This window comes from Nyctibius grandis, chromosome 4 (assembly GCF_013368605.1).
Source record: "Nyctibius grandis isolate bNycGra1 chromosome 4, bNycGra1.pri, whole genome shotgun sequence".
Classification (NCBI taxonomy): domain Eukaryota; kingdom Metazoa; phylum Chordata; class Aves; order Nyctibiiformes; family Nyctibiidae; genus Nyctibius; species Nyctibius grandis.
In genome coordinates, this window is record NC_090661.1 from 104,502,798 (window position 1) to 104,521,242 (window position 18,445).

The 18,445-nt window shown below is 45.8% G+C and overlaps 1 long non-coding RNA gene across 1 annotated transcript in view; it reads right to left on the minus strand.

Moving 5' to 3' along the window:
• LOC137662828 (uncharacterized) overlaps positions 1–18,408 on the minus strand; it is a 154,777-nt gene extending 136,369 nt beyond the window's left edge. The window contains exons 1-3 of the long non-coding RNA XR_011048059.1: positions 18,192–18,408; positions 16,063–16,165; positions 14,550–14,636 (exon numbers count right to left, since the gene is read on the minus strand). This is a non-coding gene — a long non-coding RNA (uncharacterized lncRNA). The remainder of the gene's footprint in view (positions 1–14,549; positions 14,637–16,062; positions 16,166–18,191) is intronic.
• Between the last annotated feature and the right edge of the window lie 37 nt (positions 18,409–18,445).

Sequence of the window (18,445 nt, forward strand, 5' to 3'; positions counted from 1 at the left end):
GGCAATCCCAGAGTCTGTGTGCTTCAGCCTGCTCCAGCTCCCCAGAAAGGGGTGGGCACCAGACCACGCAAGGAAACCACCCATACGCTGGGCACGTTCCTCACACGGATAATGATCAGTCACCATCCGGGCTATGCTAAAGCTCTCCAGTGTGCCATAAAATAAGCTTTGCAGTCTTAGTCCCCTCAAGACCTCCCGTATTCCTCAACACTCCATGGAAATTCTTCCACAAATGTCATTTTACAATTGCTTGCACATTGGAAAATACTCCTCTCATTTAAAAACAAGTCATACCGCTGTTGGATTTAGGATTTTCTCTGTTACCTCTCGCAGAAATCATTCAAGGGCTTGGGGGAAACTGCTTTTGTCTTTTTTCTTGGTAAGAGAACAGAGGAATTTATTTTAAAAATATGATTTCTAAATGGGGTCATCCGAATTTGGGGTTTTTGTTTTAACAGAGGCCCAAGCTGATTTTCCCTTTGAGGGGGGGGTGGTACAGAGCCCTGCCTCACGCACCAGACAACTGCCTGAGAGTGACATGGCCCCGGCCAGCTGGCAGCTGCCGAGGGCCTCCCCTCCTCTGAAGAGGGGAAGAACTTCACCACTGCCGCTGGGAACCAAGTCACCCCCTTCCCTCTTTCTTCTCCTGCCACCCCAGACTTCAACCACCCTACACTCAGCCCCTCCGAAGCTGAGCCCGGGCGCCCGCCGGGTCCCCACCTGCCTCAGCAGCCAGTGGTCCTGTTCCAGACTGTCACAGCTCTGCCTTTGCTCTCCCCCCAGCCCCATTTTAACATCCTCCAGCAACAGAAATCCACATTTGCTCGGCTCCAATTGTGCAATCCCCCCTAGGCAAAGGCTTAGCCCTGGAGTAACTCATGCTTAGCCTGTGTCAGCAGCTCATGTAACCCCAGTCCTCACTTTTCTGAATGGAGACAGTCAGCAGGGCAGCTGAAGTTTGGTTTCTATCTCATGCGTCTTAAAATCAAAGGAAAGACTCACGTTGACTTGGCTCGCATCAGGTATGGAAATGTCACCTCCCAGCACCTTCGCCAGAAGCTACCACGCAGACGTGCGGTCCAAGAGCCCAAAGGTGGACGTGGCAGCCCCAACCCTCCCGACTGGGGTGACTTTGATCAGGGCGGGTTCATTCCAGCAGATTCTCAGCTGTTTTCCTTCCAGGTGCAGGAATTCACAAAGCAGTTTTTATCTTCACAAAATGCTTCCTAATGATACTGTCCAGCTCATTAAACACTCCATACAACCCCACAAGACTTCTGCTCACCTTTCCTACCAGCATCCACCTTTTTTCCCCCCCTCATAATATTACTATTTTTCTTGGTCTTGGTTAATTTTCCAGTTCTTTAACTTCATAATGCTATTTGGGGTCGTTATTCTGGGGCATTTTGTGTTATCTTGATTATCACCTCGGTTCACCTACTCAGAGCACACAGCTTGTGTTTTGTCCCCACTGCCCTCCACTAGTAACTCCAGTTCTGTATGGTCCAACAGGCTCATTTACAAGTTCGTTGGGAAACTTTACTGCTTCCTTTGTGCATCCATTTATTAAAAGTCTGCAATTTACTGAATCCTCCTCTTTTCAGGTATAATTCACCTTGGGCTGGATCTTCCCTCCAGGAAAAGCAAACGGATGTCTCTCAGTTAATGCTATTGTTATTTTTAATTAACTGCCTGACAAAGTGCACTTTGTTAATAGCTATGACACTTTAAACCTAAGATTAAATGCAGTGAAGGTCACTTGAACCAGTGTCATCGGGAGCACAATTTGGTTCTTTGCAGCATGCAGATAATACAGTATCTCTGCTTTCACAACCTCTGTGTGGGACACTGTGCTGGCAAGACTCAAAACGAGACAAAATAATCCACACAGGACACAGAACGCTGCAGGATTCATTCAGGTACTGTATTACAATCAGGTTTTAGGTGAGAATGATGCATCAACAGGTCAGACATGAAAAGCAACGGATTAACTCTTTTTCCAACTAGAGTCGCCCAATTCTTTGTTGTGGAAAATCATTTAAGTCAAGGAAAAGCAAAGGGGAAGGGAAGTAACCGAGGGGCTAACGCAAGAGATGCCTTCTGATGAGACATGTGAATTGTTCATACAAAGCTTGTAAGGTGTCAGACTACCTGTACGGAGAGCTGGCGTGGGCTCAGACCCAGAGCAACCCCTTCCCTGCTCCAAGAGCTCCCTGGGACGCAGAGGGAGCCACGGCATGCGGGGCTTGGCTTCTCAGAATCACAGAATCAATCAGGCTGGAAGAGCCCTCTGGGCTCATCGAGTCCAACCATTGCCCTGACACCACCATGGCAACTAGACCAGGGCACTAAGTGCCATGGCCAGGCTTTTCTTAAACCCCTCCAGAGATGGTGACTCCACCACCTCCCTGGGCAGCCCCTTCCAATGGCTAATGACCCTTGCTGAGAAGAAATTCTTCTTAATGTCTTCTCGCCTCGCCCTGTTCACATCTTCCTCGCGAACTGCATGCATCTTCCTTGCAGATGCCATGCAAACTTCCATGCAAACTTCCACGCAAAGGCACCTGCCTTGCAAATGCTCCTCTCGTGTGAAGGTGACCACACTGAACTGCGAGGACAGACTTGGCCTCACTGAGGAGGGGCCAAAATTTAATGCTGGAGGTCCAAAGAAATATCCAGAAGTGTTCACTGGTGAATATTCTGCTCTGCTCCCTACGTTAAACATTGGGGGATGCCTGCTGCCATAATTATTCATAAAGTATTACTTTTTAAATTGAATTCATGCTCAGATATATTTAACAAAAGCATTGTTTGTGAAGGATTTTAAGTCTCAGCGGCTTAGTAACCCAGGAGACCAGCATCTATAAAACCTTTGGCTTTGTGTCCTCCCCTGCCAAGTCTCACACGGAAAAGCTGCAGAGGAGGAAGGAGAGTGCAAAACTCTGACAAACCCTCTCCTTGCAAGGGCAGCCCACGGACTGTGCCCCGTGCCACCGCCCAGGCTGCCACCGCCCACAGAGTCGGGGCCAGCAGCGTGCAAGGGACACCACGTACCCCTGGGGCTGGCCACCTGTCCAGATGGGAATTCCTAAGACCACCCAGCCAACCCACAGCAGACACGAAGGTGCAGCAGACACCCGACCACAACAAGCAAGAGTATCTGCATCACTCTGGAAACACTCCAGAAATCTAACAGCAACCCCTGAGATTTCTTTTTCCCCAAACTCTAAAACAGCTGCATCATCTAAGGCACCGTAGGGTTAGAGGAAATACACTGTTCCAGATTTATAGACTCCCTGAAATTATTTCTGGCAAATATTAAAACAAAGCTTTCTCACAAAAATATAATTAAAAAAAAAAGTTTTTTTCCAGGGAAAGCTATATTTCGATAAATACAACTGGGGATGGGGGACAGGGGGGCTGTATGAATTTTCCAGGTTTAATTAAAAACTTATTTAACTTTTTTTTCATGGACTTTAGAGAATATTTAAAGCCAAAAACAGGGATTTCCTGAACAGACCTGTTCTCAACCCAGTGATAATTGCCATTCTGACACTAGAGTGAAAACCAGCCATCTCCACAAAGGTCAGCAGAACAGCCAGCGAAGCGTTTGGGATGAAGGCTTAACGCTGCTGCCTGCGTAGATGCAAGCAGGTCAAGAGGGGGAAAAATAAAATATGAGCTCTTCTCCCCTCCTCTGAGCACATGAGGTGGAAGATGTGTGTGGGCATAACTGGGGAACAGGGTAAGGGAAGGAAAGTGTGTCTGCAGTAGGTCACTAGCCACAAACTCCCTTTTGGGTTCCTTATGCAGTACAGGTACTGGGCGAGGAGGAGGAGGAGGATGCAGAGCGGCCAAGCCCAGGCAGCAGTGCACAGACACCAGTCAGACCAACCTGATGCAATTCCCTGCTCCACCAAAGGGTCAGACCTGGACCTCGGCTGTGACTTTGCTCCCCTTGGCAGCAGGAGCCAGAAGCATTTCTCCCATGCCGGAAGATAAAACACAGGTGCTTTGAGGTAGAGATGTCAGAGAGAGAATGCTATCAGTGTAATTACTCTCAGTACTTTTATTATTGCCTGTGCAGTGGAAAGGCTTCTGCTTTGAAATGCAGCCTCTCAGACAGCATTTCAGTATATTCCAGTAATCTTCATTTTAATGTCTCCATAAGAGAAAGCGTCTCCACAACTGGCTGAATATCACTACTCAAAAATATTGCAAATTACACTTTGAAGACCAGAACCTTTCCAGTTTGCTGTCCAGACTCATGCTGTGCCAAAGGCTGGTGCCATTACAAGGGTTTGCACTACCTGGTTGGCCTAAATCCTATCGCACAGCACAACTCCCACCAGGAACCGGGGGATCCAGGCACCAGCACCCAGCAGCTGCTGGGAGCTGCCCGCTGTGACTGGTGGATCACGTTGTGGGGATGAGCCACCCTCCCTGGGTACACACGGTGAGACAAGGAAACAGGAGAAGGAAAAAAGGAATATGAGTGGTAGATGTCCTAGGGAATTTTATATTTTTAAACCAACTATTCTTTCTGTCTTCTCTGCCATGCCTCTTGGTCTTGTCGTTATTAATCCATCACTCATTTTTCTGAATTAGCAGCTGGCAATTATGCATTCATTCTTACAGAGTATAAAAGCGAACCCTTAACCTTTAACTTGTGATGGAGCATTCCACACCAGGCACTTTTCCTTCATTAGTATTCTATCCATTGACTCGGAGTCTGTGAATGCTTGAAAATGGGTTCAGAGACATGTCCCGGTGTTCTACACATTTTTCACTTTAAAGGAAGATGAAAAACCATGACCCAGCGAAGCCAGCCCATTATGATAGATCTCCATAATATTGTAGTCATTAAAAAAAAATCCTACTTGTTCCTCTTTTCATTCATGTGTAGAATCTCTTTCTAAGATACCCCAAAAGTTTCAGTAGTTTTTATTAGAAAGTGCAGTGAGAGTCTGGTATGACAAGGAACAACATTGCCACCAAGTGGCTACAGGTTCACAGAATCACAGAATCAATGAGGTTGGAAGAGCCCTCTGGGATCATCGAGTCCAACCATTGCCCTGACACCACCATGGCAACTAGACCATGGCACTAAGTGCCATGTCCAGGCTTTTCTTAGACACCTCCAGAGATGATGACTCCACCACCTCCCTGGGCAGCCCCTTCCAATGGCTAATGACCCTTGCTGAGAAGAAATGCTTCCTAATGTCCAACCTGAACCTCCGTCACAGCCGCGAGCACTGAGGGGAACGTGAGCCCCCCAGGCACCCTGCCCGGGCAGGGGACCACCAAGGGTCCCCAAGCACCCCGTCCCCATTTAGCACGGTGAAGTCTCAAGTGTCTCTGCTGGGTTTTGGGGTGGGGAGAAAGATCTTGAGCTTTCACAAGTTTGGGAGATAATGGTCAGAACTCAAGGACATCGTCAGGATCACAGACATGATGTGGAAGTAGCTCAAAATAACTCAAAAATATAGTGAAACCTAACCAAGTCTTTGTTTCCCTCTAGATCTTCCCTCTAGATCACAGATTAACCTTTTATCCCACCATTTAATAGGCAACAGCTGCCTTCTGCACCATCCTCCAGCCACCTCATCCCTGGAGATCCAGCTTCCTTCTCCATACATGCAAGGGGGGAACCGCCTCGGTGGGTTTTGCTTTCCATGGGAACGCTCCCGTTTGTGCAGAGCAAGGCACGGGGGGACGGGTGACGAACACACTCCTGCGGGCACCGTACCCGCTAACAAGGGTTTATTTGTGCACAAGCACACGCTCCAAGGGACGTTTTAGTCTGTGCCCCTCTGCAGCTTGCTTGTTTAATACTCTTGATCTCTGTTTTATGATTTGTTTTGTTGATCCTCAGTTCTCTGCTGTTTTGAAAACTAGAGACAGGTTCTTACTCCGGATTTCCAGTACTGTTTTAGAGCTGATGGAGTTCCTTTGTCCCTGCTTAGTCCTGTGACGAGACAGGATCAAACATTAGTGTCTGGAAATAAAAGTTTATTGTAGCCCAAGAGGACTCTGTGCCAGAATAGAGCCCACTGTTGTGAATGCCCATGTACCTCCCCAGGATGCAGAAAAGCAGCAATTTCCACACACACACACAGTCCCCAGCCCCTGGGTAGAGGAAACACCGTCCCACCACCTGCAGAGAGACATGTTACAGGCCATGGACTAGTCCCGATGCAAAGCATTTATTCCATTTGTTTGAATTAAGTTAACGTTACTAATGGCCGGTATCTCAGAGGAGGGGTGTGAAATCATCGACAGAGCACCCAAAAGCCTGAGCCTCAGGGATGAGTGGCAAAGGATGAACTAAGCAGGGAGCTGGGGGTGTTCAGCCTGGAGAAGAGGAGGCTCCAAGGTGACCTTAGTGCAGTCTACAACTACCTGAAGGGAGGTTGTAGCGCAGTGGGAGTCGGCCTCTTCTCCCAGGGAACCAGCGATAGGACAAGAGGACACAGCCTCAAGCTTGGCCAGGGGAGGTTCAGGTTGGACATTAGGAAGCATTTCTTCTCAGCGAGGGTCATTATCCATTGGAAGGGGCTGCCCAGGGAGGTGGTGGAGTCACTATCTCTGGAGGTGTTCAAGAAAAGCCTGGACATGGCACTTAGTACCATGGTCTAGTTGCCATGGTGGTGTCAGGGCGATGGTTGGACTCCATGATCCCAGAGGGCTCTTCCAACCTGGTTGATTCCGTGATTCTGTGACATTTTCCTGTTGCAGTGGTGACTGCAGGACAGCAGAGCGCACTATGCACACTGAAAACAACCGTGAGCTCTTGGGAGCGTTGTGTACTTACAACTAGGAAGCAGATAAGCAGAAGAGCAAACACCGCAAACCACTTTCATCTTGTACAGAAAGAGCCAGTGACATGCGATAGTTTAGCACCAACAGTATCCATTATGCCACATAAAAAAATAAACATTTGTAATATATTAAAAGGTGTTACTTAGGAAAACAATGTATATTTGAATATCTGAGAGCCTAAGGGCTAAAATTCTCAGAGGAATTTTATTTAGTGTTTGGAATTACCCTAATGTTTGTTCCAGAGGAGACAGGAGGAGCTGCTCGGGCACAGGAAGCTTTGTGTTACCAAATGTCGTAATGCTCCTAAGGGAACCCAAGAGGTGACAGCCAAAGGGCCAAAGTCAGTAACATGTATATTAAAAATAAAGTACAGCACTTCAAAGAAAAAAGTTTTTTTAAACACTGCATGAGTTTTAAATTTGCTGGATGGATAACAGCATACTTGTATGAGATTTTAATTGTGGACTACTAACTAGCTCAAAGGAAATAAAAATACAGTCCTTATAAATTCAATCAATATTTAAAACTACATGGTCACAGCTGCAGATAAAACCTCGTGCTGGCTTTCCAAACCACAGTGTTAGCCCAATTTCCCTTATCAGTGTAAACACACAACCTGTGAATGACACAGTCACTCCCGCTGACAATGTTCTTGCCTCTGTGAAGTGAAAGACGCAAGAACACGCTGTCCATAATTTATTTAGCCTAAAGAGTATTAAATTGATACAAAGTACCTTAACAATGCTCCAAACGAGGAGGAATCTATTAGCATTACATCTTAAGTCCCAGCAGCCAGCTTCATTTTCTGTCTGATTGCACACGAGTGTCGGGATGCAGCATCTATCCATGATGCTGTCAGTTTACAGGGCAGTTTGGATAGGGCTACCACAGCCTAAATTCTCAAGACAAGGACAAACGTAAATCTCCATAACCCAAAGACTGAAAGAGCCAGGGCGAGAGCGAAGTGCCCGGAGCACAATGGGTAAGGCAGCAGGCAAGGTCATAGCGCTGAGCAGACAAGCAAGAACTCCACATCATCTCAGCCCTCAACAGCAACCATCAGCAGGTCTGCAATCCCACCACAACCTCCTCCCCGTCCCACAGCCTGGCCCTGTTAGACCTCACCCTGCTCCTCTCAGGCTTTGCCTAATTCTGAACACCCTGGTGTGCCCAGACTTTCTCCACTGCCTCATCCATACCCATTGTCCCCCAGCAATCTCTTGGGCTGCTTCAAACTGCTGGTGAACTGACAGGTATTTTGTTCCCCTGCCATCTCCACATCTCAGCACACTTCTGGTGACATGTAACAAAAAGGCCACGGGCTGGAGAGGAACATAGAGACAGGAGATACAGCCACCTCCACAGAAGCTGCTAAGCCACGTCCAGGCAGGTGGCTTCAGAACGAGACACCAAACTCATCCAGTTCCTCAGAAGCAACAAAATTTCAACAGCCAAGGTGGGAGGTGGCGGCTTTTTCAACCCCATCACTTTGCCTCTCTGGCAGGAACAGTAATTTACTTTTGATTTCACAGGCAGGAGGAACAGCACTGTAGAAACCAATCTCCTTGCCCTGTTTCTGCAAGCAATCCATACAAACACCTTCTTCCCTGGGTCAGCACCTGTTCTGAAATGCATTATGTGGCTTCGTACTTCAAAGTAAGTTTCCCTTCTCTGAATTTTAAGCAGCTCAACTTCCTATTAAAAATATCTGCCATAGAGAGACTTTGGTGTAGTGGCTTTTTAGCAAGCCCAACCCTCCCCGCTGCTTCCCACATCTTTAGAATCACTGGAGGGAACAACTTTGCTTTGATTAGAAGAAAAACATCTCAGTTTCTGTCAGAGTGCCTGAAACCTGCTGCTGAATTTGGGAGGGGACCTGGCATTTGAGCAAGACAAGTAACTGAGAGGTTCACACAGGATGGAGAAAAAGCAAAGACCAGCTCCAACCTAAACTGGACTGACGGACCTCGCTCAGGGCAGCACTTTCAAGCTCTCGATGGAAAGATGCTTTTCCATGACCTTATAATTGAGACAGATAATTTCACTGGCTGTTTATTACTGCTTGTGCCTGTCCTCCCAGGCTGGGGAGGCTGAAGGCACACAGGCCCTGGGCTCCCTTGCTCCCCTGGGGCTGTTCTCTGGGCTGCAGCGCTCCAGAGGGATCTGGGGTTTTCTTAGGATGCTTCAAGAATTAATATTTACTACACGCCTAAGAAAACAAAAGGTTTTAATATAGAAGATTTGTAAAATGAGAAGTAAATCAAGAGTCAGCAGCAGCAGGACTGTGAATTGTTTGGGACAAATGCACGGTTGGACGGGTCACCACCACGGGGAAGGCTCCAACAGCCCAGACATGAGGAGAGGAGAGTTTTGACAAAAATACGGGCATGAGGATAAAGAAAAAAGGTTAAACCTTGGAATCACTGCACAAAAAGCAGTGCAGTTTAAACATACTAACCATATAACTACTGCAACACTGGAATAGCTGAACGTACAGCTGCAATTGGCCGTCTGGGTGACAGCAAAAGCAAACCAGCAAAGACAGCTGAACTCATACCGAGCAACTCCTGCCACAGCACACCTCCCTGAAGGCATCCTCCCAGGTAACCAGCCAGCATTTGTAATGCAACAACACAAGAACCTTAATACTTCTTTTTTTTATGGGTATGCCTTTGTTGGTAGCTTTTATGACACTGAAATGTAAATGAATCAATGCAAAAGGCTTCATTTTGGAACTCGGACTTTAAAAACACAGTTTAAAAGTAGAGATGACTTGCACTACCAATAAAACTTGTATTCTTATACAACTAGATATTCCATTTCAGTCAGTAATTCTCAGTCGGGAAGTGGCTGCAAACACTTTAGAAGCTTGTGGTAAGAATACAGGGTAAATCAAATAATTGAAACAAATATTCAGCAAATACCTGTGCTCCTTTTCTTCAGACTGCTGTTTGCCCTGGCTCCCTCCCCAGTGCAAGCCCATATTTGACAGCTTGTCCAGTTAGTTCTGCTGAGGACACAGCTACAGCTCCATTCAGCGCTGGAGGACAGAAACTGAGGGCCCTTTCTCCAGCTGACCAGTTTGAGCAGAAATATGTAGCCAGTAACACCAGCAGCCAACACATAACAACATCTCCTATGGTGACAGCTCTCCAGTTCTGCTTAGGCTGTCTGTCACAGGGTGTGTTCTGGCAGATCAAGGGCTAAGGACTTGCGATGAGCTGCCAGTCTCTCAAGCCAGGGTGAAGCTTCTGACTGCTCATCCTTTTCTGATGCCTGGCCTTGCACGTGCCTGCAGCACGCTGACATCGCCACAACACCCTGGGAACACATTTGTGGCTGCCTCGCAGTGCGTAGAGCCCAGAACCCCTTCAAGGCTTGTAAGTCTATTTCCTGCCACGTTTTACAGGTCAGATTGTAACTACCACAAGCGGTAAGATTTCTCTTTTTTGATACAAACTTATGTTTAACATTCTGGAAGACCTGCAAAATGTGTGTGAAGTTCATAGCAAATTGGTGCATCATTGGCACACGTATTTGAATAATAGGAACTGTTAAGAGCTACACGAGCACACATTGACGTGACCCGAGCCTCCCTGGCACCAGTGGAGATCATTGATAACCTCAGCTGGTGCGGAAGCAGCTCGTGCCTGGGGACAGCAGCCCTCCCTGGAGCATGAGCCTTGCCCACTGTTTTCCACAGGCTGCAGCACAAAAGCACTCTTAATGCCCCAGCTCTTGCCCTGCACTGAGCTGTGCATTGTCACACACAGCCTGCCTCGCCAGCAGGAACATCCTCGTCTGCTTACACTCCTGAAGTGGCAGTGCTGCAATAAAACTATCAAAAATACACACAGCAGCTTTCACTGCTTTGGAGTTTACTCCTCTTTGCACACCATTAATACTAAAGGGTGCACAGGACAGACAGATTTAAGATAGAGAATTTTACAGTCCTTTAAAATGTAACCATATCAAGCCTGTAGTAGAGTGCATGTCCTGTTACCAACATCCACCCACATCTCAAGTACTCTTTTTGAGTCTTCCAACCAGACTTAGCTCTAGCACATGTTAGTGCTACTTATTTCCACACTGAATTTTCTCCATTATTTCACTACAGCTTAAACGCTCATGTTATTTTCAACATACTTTCAATTCTTACTGAAAAGTCAATTTAAGAGGATGATAGATCTGGAAGCCAACCAAACTTAACATCACCCTGTTGGACAAACACTAGGCAGTATACTCATCTGGCTGTGAAACGTTTCAACAGTTCATTTAGTCCCATCTCTCAAAAAAACCCCACATTAAGAGTTTTGCTTAACACTTTTCCTCAAATCAAAGCCTCGTGAGCAAACAACCCCAAGGGTTTATTATAGCACTGCTGCTAGAACATGCATTTTCTGCAGTAGCTAACAACGAACGTAGAAGGGCTTGTTAACCACATTATTTCTAGGTTGTGAATTTGGTCCAAAGGGCCGTCCCTTTGGTCTTTTGACCCTCCTGAAATCATACATGCAATCAGCATGGTAAGAGGGGGGGGAAAAAAAAAAAGTCTTCATTCAAGCCATCTTTATCTCAAAATAGAAAAGGTTCATCAAGAAAAAAAAAAGCCATTTTCTACATTTATGTATATCTGTATATCACCACACACAGGTGTTAAGTGCTTCTCTTTGCAGCCAGTTCCAGTGTTCAAATAAACAGGTGTTTTCCTAACTGGAGTGTTTTTAACTCAAACATTTTCTTTTCAAAGAGAAGTGTTTCTTTTTCTTTTTATCCCCCCTGAAGTACTCACATCAGTTTTGCACAGGAAGAAATACTTTAGAGTTGAATAAGTCCTATACCGTGCTCACTTTGCCATCCAGTTAAAATGCAGGTAATGACTAACTTCTTAAAGGCAAAGGAGTGGAGTATCTGCAGCCACACCTAGCTAGAGAAGTGACTCATAACCTCGTTGTGACAGGTTTATAACTTCTGTTCTCCAGTGGAAAATGCACAAGTTGCAATTAAAATCTGGGTGAGGCTGGACAAACCCAAAAATGTTTGGAATTATTCTGAAGTTTTAATTGAAGTTGCACAGAGTGGAGCAGCTGCGGCGGGGTGGGAATGAGACTTTGACATTTAGCAAAGTGTCACAGAACAGAAATCTTGCTATCACAGATATGACTAACTCACTTCAGTGTCTGACATCCGTCTTCTGCAACTTGTGAAATCAAGATGATTTCTATTTTAATCTGAGAGAAGCAGAGGGATGAGAAATTCCATTCAAACCAAATAATACAAGTTCCCTTCAAAGGTAACTCGAAAATGAATATTTTAGAAAGATTTTCACAGTTCATCAGCTGCAGAGGTCTTAAAATAGCACAAAGGGCCATCTCTAGATGTATGGCACGTCACAGAGAAGTGACACCAACTACCCCCAAGACCAAGGCTATTTAGATAAGAGATCATCGTGTGTTTGGGGCAGCTTCTAAACCACTAGTAGAAAAAGAGATCAGAAGACACAGCAAGTGGTAAAACAGATTTATTTGTTTCTCATTACATCAACAAGATTGCAAACGTTTGGCTCCCATTTTAAACCAAAAGACCACAATGACACACCTGGTTCCCTTTGATAGCTATTCCAGCTGAGAGAGAAATGGAATATCAAAGGAAATTATAACCTTAAAGTTAACCGAGGTTAATCTCATTTGAAGCAAGATGGAATTCCTGGCTTTCATGCAAATAAACCACACAACCCTCAGTAGTGCTGAGTAACAAGGAAACCTGTGCATGGGAAGGGAGGTCTTTTGAGGACTTTACCTGACGGCACAGAAAGAACATGTAGGACACAGCATTTAGGGTTTGCTGGCACTTTTCTACTTTGACAGAAGAAAACTGAAGTGCAGAAATGCATTTAGAGGAAAGAGGATCTAGAGAAAGGACTTAATTTTTGAAGAAAGAAGTTGAAAACATGGCTTCTATGATAGCGTTCTCTGAAGGGCCCCAGTAACCTGTACTGGAACAACTGGGGCAACAGGTAGTTTTGATACCTGCTGACCATGGTACCTGGAGAAACTGAGTCATTCAGCTTAGGCATCATCAGAGACTGTGGAATGGAGACAAACAGTAGAAGGCCTCAATGCAGGAGGAGAAACACGCAAGAAAGAGACTAGGGCATGCTGGTGGCAGTGTAGTGCTACAGCAAACACAGAATAAAATCAGACAAAGAAGCCAACTACCAACCATGAGTCCACGTGGACTGGAATTACAAGCCAAATTACGAAGGCTGCAGCATTGATCAAAATTACTGCCTGTCTGCCAGGATGGCAAAGCTGACTTCAATATGCTAAAGGGTACCCGAGAGGAGAAAAGGGCAGGAAAGGTAAAGTTACTCATAATTTTCCCAGTCTACGTAGACTGGGCCATAAAGGCCAAACTAGGGCGTAATCTCCAAACTTCATCTTGGCTACTACCAACTGTTTTACAGAACAGCAAGTTACTGCACAAAATGACCCTGCCTTGGTCCAGAGCAAAATGCAAAACCATTTTCAAATCCACACCAACGTAATTTAGTAGAAAACTCTTGTGGCTCTCCAACCAGGCGTACGCAGCAACAACTCCTAAGATCCTCTCCCAGTAGCAACACTTTTGATGTTACTAAAAAAGTGTTTTATGTGGAAGCATTCACAGAGTGCAGAGAAGCTGCCTGAAGTTTTTGTTTAGCTCAAGATCTTTCCTTATAACGCCAGAAAGCAATTACTGGATCACAGAATGAAAAACACAACGGAACAGACATTTTCTTCAGTCAGGAGGTGACTCAGCTATCAAAGAGTTTCTTTTGTTCCTATTTTAGGGGAAAAAAATCACTGCTTTCAGCTGCTTAAAGCTGACATTCCCAAGGTAGATTCATCATGACTGTCAGCTGCAGCAAAGGTCTTTGCAGTTCTTTCCTTCTCCTCAAATTCTTTCCTCTCTAAACAACCATGTGAAATGGCTGACACTACTACTGGAAGGTAAGCAGGACAAGAAATTGTGACTAACACACTGCCTTTGCAGCTGTACGCAGAGAGCAGAGCATATGCCATCATCCCTTCCGTTCCCTCACACAGGAGCTATCCGTACCACACAAATGAAATGTGCAGCCAGGAAAAAAGGTTGTGCTGCTTCTTCCTGGAAGAGCTCCCCTCGCCGGGGCCACGGCTCAGCTGGGGCCAGGCTGGCAGAGGCGGCTGCAATGTGTCACAGGGATTTCTGCACGGGACACGGAGTCTGGTGGCAGCGATGAAGGCGACGGTGCTGCCAGCAAGGCTGGCCTTTCAGGAGAGCAGGAAGCCCAGGGAAAAGCTGAACCACAAGGTTTAGGACATTAGGCTGGACGTGAAGAAAGGGACTTACTCTGCTGAGGAGCTTGAATACAAGGGCTCTTTGGTGCAGAAAAAGAGAGAGTCTGAATGATAATATTCCAGAGAGAGCAGGGTCTGCAGCTCCCACCTTCAGGACAGGGCTGAGAGCAGACATCCACGTTTGAGGGGTGGGGGGCAAAGACAACAAGGGCAGCAAACTGCTACAGCTAAACACAGACCAGCTAAGGTTGAGGACTGAAGTCCAGAATATATTTATATACCATATTGATAAACACAGACCAGCCTAAGGTTGAGGACTGAAGTCCAGAATATGTTTATATACCATATTGATAAACACAGTGTAAAAAAATACAAGAATAAGACTAAATAGAGGGAATAACTTACCATCCCAACTTCTAAACCACAGATTTTCTCCGAAGTTTGGAATACTGACAAAAATCCCGTGGGAAAAAAATCTGTTGCTCTTCTCACCTAAGAACAATCAGATGTTTTTATATCAATTAGCATGTGCTATGTATCTATTAGTGAAATCTGCTTCTGTATGCCAACCCCTTGTATTTCACTTTATGATAATGCTATTTCTATGGCTCGCACTATGTTTTTTGAACACATAAATACACTTTCAGTATGCTTTGTTTTCAAAGCAACAGCAGTGAAAGGCTGCTACCAAACCACCAGCAGCGTTCAGGGCTTTGTTTAATCATAAACAGATAATGGGAAATACGATGAGAAACAACTGCTGATGAGCTGGCAACAACATTTCACCCAGCATATGTCAGGGGGCACGAAGCAGCTGGCTGGGCAAGATACTATTTCGAGAGAACATTTGGAGACATCGCTGTCAGTAGCTTTTCTTGCTAAGTGTGGCAAGAGCCAAGTGTCACTTTCTTGCACACACGACTCCTAAATGCGTGACGCTGAACCATTAAAGTGGAAACGGCCACCACAAACACTCTGTGCTTTAATTCTGAGAATTATACAAAAGTATTCGACCCATCCTACTGCTTGTGCAACAGCCTCTCCCCCAGGCTCCCCAGCACACGAATAGCTGGGCACGGGAAAACTTTCCCAGCAATCCGACACAAGTGACCAACACAAACTCCCAGGTAGAAGCGAGTGAGTGAGGTCGTATTTTAAGAAGTCCCACACAAGTGTCAGACGACTGTAAACAGGTTTATAAACTGCAGAACACCCAACAGATCACAGTGGGTGGAGTCTTTTCTGTCAACACATTCTTCTGAGTTTGAGCTCCGAACTTCACAAAGCTTGTAAAAACTAAATAGTTAATTTTAATTAACCTATTCTTTGAACATAATCAATGGGAACAGGTGCATTCTGCATTTTAATTTTAAAAAAGCACTTCACAAGAATATTACAACACTTTAAAAAAGATCCTGCTCATAAAATCGCATACATTAGAAAATGAACAAATGCATGCACCCATTTCAAGAGACTAACTTAATTAATAGCTATTTTAACTTCAGTCTTCAAATTAGCAGAATATCCTCAAAGCAATTTACCTATGTCAACATTTGAATTATCTCTCGGATTATACATACTCATTAATTTACATCAATTTATGGCATATAAAGGCACCTAGTTCACTCCAAAAGCACACGTTAGTGCACAGAAAAGTGGAAAAAAACGCAACCCACACACACACAAAAATACTAAGGTGAGAACTAAGACTGAATGTTATCGTAGGCTCCAACCCTTTCGGGTGGGAGGGACCTCCAGAGGTCACCTGGCCCAAACCCCTCCTTAAGGCAGGGTCACTTTTAAAAGGCAGATCACACTGCCAGACGAGTCAAGACCTCACCCAAGGACAGGATTTCCCCCACCCCTGGGCTGCTGGCCCCAGCATCAGGCCACCCTCCCAGAAGAGCCCCTTCCTTACATCTGATCCGCATGTCCCTGGCTGCAGCTTGCGTGGATTGACTCGGGCTGTGAACCACTGAGCAGCGCTGTCCTCCACCTTCCCACCGTCACTCCCTTGATAGCTGAAGACATCCAAAACATAGACATAAGAAATATCCATCAGTTTTATTTATTATTAAAATTTTACCATTACACGTACAGCTCACCATCACGGCAACATGACGCACTCAAAAAAGCTGGTAAGAATTCTGAGTTTCCACTGATTTTTTTTTATTTAACTTTTAAACTGATGTTTCTTGTTAAAAAATTCCTAGAAGCTCAGGTCACAGACCTGATTCATGACTAGTAGCTGTCATCAAGATTTAAGCAGACTCAGGCCAACAGGGTGACATAAAACCTCCCCTCTCAGTTCAGTAACAGAACAAAGCCAGAGCTTACTTCAAACTGAAATAAGATTTCAAGGCACGAGGCCTAGTCTGGAGCTGATCTATACCTATTCTGCTCATAGCATGCATAATTTTAAATTTTTTATTTAAATATGTTTCTGTTGCAAATACAAAGCAATAAAAAACCCTTCAAAAATAAAAACTTCAAGACTGAGTTCCTTTCAAAATAAAATTAATACCGTTTGGATTTCTGTTAGTGAAATACTCTTTATATCGTGATACAGATGTTTCTGGTATCCATAAAATTATGACAGACATATAACATTAATTTTATATATGGATATAGCTGGGTAATAACTATGGTCTGAATGTGCAAGTCAATAAAAAATAAAATGGACAACTTTCAACAGACAAGTATGAGTTTTGCTAAGCACAGAACTTGCCCCCCAAGTTTTCCCTGCACAGCAGAGAACAGATAATAAAATGCAGCTAACACCCACTTCCCTTAAATGATTACTTTCCTATACCTACAAAGGAGACACACTCCTGAAAATAATTTCATTTGAATTTTTAAATACATAATACACTGCATAAAAAATAAACAATACAATCAAGTAATTCATAAATGGACGCAGACATCATACCAAGAAATTAAAGAAATGCATTTCTGTATCTAAGGTATCAGGGAGAGGCTGCAAGCCCAGAGCAGAAACCACCTCTGGGAGGAACCTTACTGAACTCAGGCAAGTCCTTTTGCAGAAAGAACCCAAGGCACCTACAGGCAAACATCAGATCTGTAAGAGAGGAAGACTCGCTGCAGAGCACTTTATTTCTTGTTATTTATCACTAACCACACTCTTACTCCGTGAGGAAGAGGATATACTTCTTATTTGCATTCAAGATCACAACTAACCAAGTCTCTACTCATCAGCCACTTTGCTTGCATTTCCTACAAGCAATGTGATTTAGGAAACACACCTAACATTCAAGACATGACAACGTAGACCTGTTACCTTTCTAAGCACTCAGCGCTTCCCTAGAAGCAGTTAGGGCTTTAAAGTTTATGTTATACCCCCTTCTGAGGGACGTACAGGTCAAAAATACATTGACACAGAAGCTTTGGAAAAACAAAATAATTTTGGTTTCTTTCTGCTCCTTGTGATCTAGGGGTAAAAATTGCATCTTCACAGTATCTCTGCTGACTTCGGAAAAAAACAACCAGAAGCTGAAACTCAACAGAGCACCAGTAATACTCACAGCTTACAAGACAGGAGCACGCGTCTTCGCAGCACTCAGGTGCCAGGAGGGGATGCTACCTGAACACCAGAGTTAAACGCTCCCCAGCACCAGGTGCACACAATTACACTCCGTTTACGAGACACCAGCCGTATCTCCTGACACCATCACAGCTCCATCACCACCTGGGCTTCCTAACCCACCCAGGGGACAGACCCCCACGGGCTGCCTGCCTCAATGCTACTATCCCTTGCACGCTTCTGGTCCCCAAACTGCTCCCTGACAAGCCCTGACCCCCGTAAACCCCCTCCACAGCCCCCGGGGAGGCCAGGCCAGGCCCCTCTCCTCACCCCAGGGCAGGCCGTGCATGGTGACCCCTGAGCTGCCCCCCGCTCTGGCGCTCACTGTAAGGGCAAACAGGCAAGAAGCGCGTTCATCTGTTCAGGAAATACCACAATGAAACACCCGGGGCTGAGGGGGAGGTAAAACTAGATCAGAAGGCGAATAAACAACGTTATTTCCACACCTGTCCCCAGCCGGGCCCGCGGCCGCTACGGCAGTCCCGGCCCGCCGCGCCCCTTAACGTGAAGGTGCGTTTGTAACGGTGGGTGCGGAGCCCCCCGCTGCCCGCCCGCCTGCCGCCGCCCGGGAAGCGCCTCCGCCTGCCCGCTGCCTCACAACCTCCCCCGGGCCGGGGGCCGCCACAGGCCGGGCCGCCGCTCGCCGGCCCCGCCGCCCGCGCTCGCCCCCTCCCCGAGGGGAGCCGGGGCGATGACGTCA